Genomic DNA, 3,002 nt, shown 5'->3' on the forward strand with positions numbered 1-3,002 from the left:
CTCTCTCTCTCTCTCTCTCTCTCTCTCTCTCTCTCTCTCTCTCTCTCCAACTCGTCGATATATAAATACTGAATGTATGGAATTACTGTCTCATGGTGGCATGGAATTCTTCACCTGAATTGGCCAAGTAACAAATCTTGGATTCCATATCGTAAAGGATCAAACTTCAGTGTGAACTACAACATGCAATTAGGAGTATCAGAAGTAACATCAAAAATATATAGTAAATTTAGGCCACAATACTAAGACTATAAATGAGATTGCATGTTACTTACTCTTCATTGTGTGCCATTAGAATTATTTGATCTACATCAAAATTTATCGAACTAAACCACGGACATACATCAACCAATGAAGTATGTTGTGCAATAAGAACCAAGGAAAGAAGGGAATCTACAATATATACACGATTTTGAACATCGAATGGGAGATTTGATATAACCAAGCTGTACAAGAAAATTACATTATATTAGTTACTTTGAACAAGCAACCCACTTTACAATCACGATGATGAAAAGGACGTAGCAAACCTTAGAACTGTTATGATAATTCTATCGTTGACCTCCCTTAAAACATTGGATAAAACATCAATCTCCTCCGCATCGAAAGGGAAAAATTGCGCGGTGCCTCGCACCGGAAGTCTAACGTAAAACGAGGGGACAAAATAACTCTAAGCTCTCACATTCGACTTATGCATTTCTTGAATAGCCGATTTCTTCAACCGTAATTCTTGGATCTCCTGCATCCTAGCTTGGTCGCCAATCCTTTGTGCGTTGAGCCTTGTGTCACGTGAATGATTAGCCTCGCTTACTTTTGTGATCTTAACTTTCTTCATCATCAAAGGCGAGATTTCCAAAATTCCCTTCATTCTCGTCTCACTAAGTAGGACGAGCTCCAACGTACGGTCATATCTGAACCTAAGCAAACGAAGCGAGTTCATGTATTTCGGCATCACAGTGATTCTGTGTGCATGCGCGGTAAGGACATAGCTATCCCTGAAAAAACTCGACAAGCCAATCTTCTGCAGGCTCTTGCAAACATCCTAGGGCAGAGCCCTGCCAATGCATATTAATGCCAAAATTCTCGCATGTAGATCGGACTACAAGCTGGAATGGCAACTTTGGAACCGCGCAATGCATATGTTTCTCCACCTTCCTTAGTTCAAGAAGGACGGATCTATGTTGGTCGTATCTGCGTCTCCTCATTGAGCGTAGTGCAGATATTTTCTTTCTTGAACTTGCTTCTCTACACCTAATTGAGGATCATCTGTAGATGAGAGCCTTGCGGTCTCCTTTGTACGCGCCATCTAAAAATAGTCATAATGTTACATGATAAGCTTCTCAATAAATACATAGGACAATAATACAAAAACTACTGAAAAAGTTAACTTGGATAACAAATTAGCTTCAAATCACTACAATGCGTTATGGATACTTCAGACAAAATCTACATCAACTCCTCGCGTTGTATTGATTTCTCAAAGAGACCCTTCATTTGACAAAATAACACAAGAACAATACACCTAACAACACCTATGACGATAAAATAGGTCTAAATCACTACAACGCGAGAGGCACATCAAAAATAATCGTCATACCCTCAACGCGCTGTAGTGATTTCTTACACAGAGTGTTTCATTTCATAAATTAGGTCATGGAAATAAGTATAGCATACATGACACAGAACAATGTATAGGACAAGAAAGTATGTCCAAAACACTATAACGTGATATGGCTACATCACAAAAAATTGTAATTCATTCTTCGCGTCGTGGTGACTTGTCAGACATTGCCTTTCGTTTGACCCAATATCTAATGAACGTAGGTAAAACATGATATATATGATTGAATATAACATTTAAGACCAGGAGTGATTTCTTGATAACTCACCAAAGAATTACGCGCAGGGAAAATGTTGAAGTGATGGACGCTTGCTTGATAAACCGCAGAGATGGCGTAGATGAGGCACGGTGGAGGAATACACGCGCAGCTGAAGGAGGCAAAACAAAATGGGGGTGAAAGACAAGGACACTTGACATTTACCTAGGACGAGTACCACATTTACCGAGGACAAACACGACACACGTGCGAAAGAGCATGTCCACACGTGTGAAGGAGGACGTGGGACCATACTCATGATGACTATTACGACGATCAATCAATTTTTGACACGTATCATCATACGTGCGCAGAGCACGTGTTATGCCATCATGCATGTCTGCCACACGTGTAGAGACCGTTAGTTTCCGTGGATAAAGGTGACCAACATTCATTATTCATTGCTTCTTGCTCTCGTGTAATTTTTCTCGCAGTCATCTTGTGCAATTTTTCTCGCAGTCATCACCTTCACCCTACTTCTTGCTCTCCTACAATCAACTTCGTTGGTTGCTTCTTGCTCTCCCAATGAATTTCGCAGTATGTTTTCAAATATTTTTGTGTTTCAATTTGGCCGAAGTTGTATAATTGTTTTATAAATATTCCATCAAAGATTGCTACTTTTAGATTTTTAAGAATTTAATTTATTTCTCCCAAATATTTCATCAAATCACTACAATGCGAAGAGGGATCTCGATGAGAACTAACATATCCATATCGCGTTGTAGTGATTTTTCCCACAATGATAATTTGCTTACATAAATTTCTTGAAAGCACTACAACGTGAGAAGAGGTCTTGGTGCGAACTCTCTCAAGTATATCGCGTTATAGTGATTTGTCCTACTATCGTTCTTTTTTTGCTTTTTCAAAGATTTCATTGTTTAGATTTTTAAGAAATTTATTTTTTTTAAACAAATAATTGATCAAATTACTATATCACGAAGAGGGGAGTCAGTGAGAACTCTCCCATCCATATCATGTTATAGTGATTTGTCCTACTGTCGTTCTTGTAGTGATTTTTCTTACAATCATCATTGCCTTTGAAATATTGCATCAAATCACTATAATGTGAAGAGAGGGCTCCTTGGGATTTCTCCCACACTTATCGTATTGCAGTGATTTTGGCAC

This window comes from Cibotium barometz, chromosome 29, assembly GCF_041138505.1.
Source record: "Cibotium barometz isolate CiBa-2024 chromosome 29, ASM4113850v1, whole genome shotgun sequence".
Taxonomy (NCBI): Eukaryota; Viridiplantae; Streptophyta; class Polypodiopsida; order Cyatheales; family Cibotiaceae; genus Cibotium; species Cibotium barometz.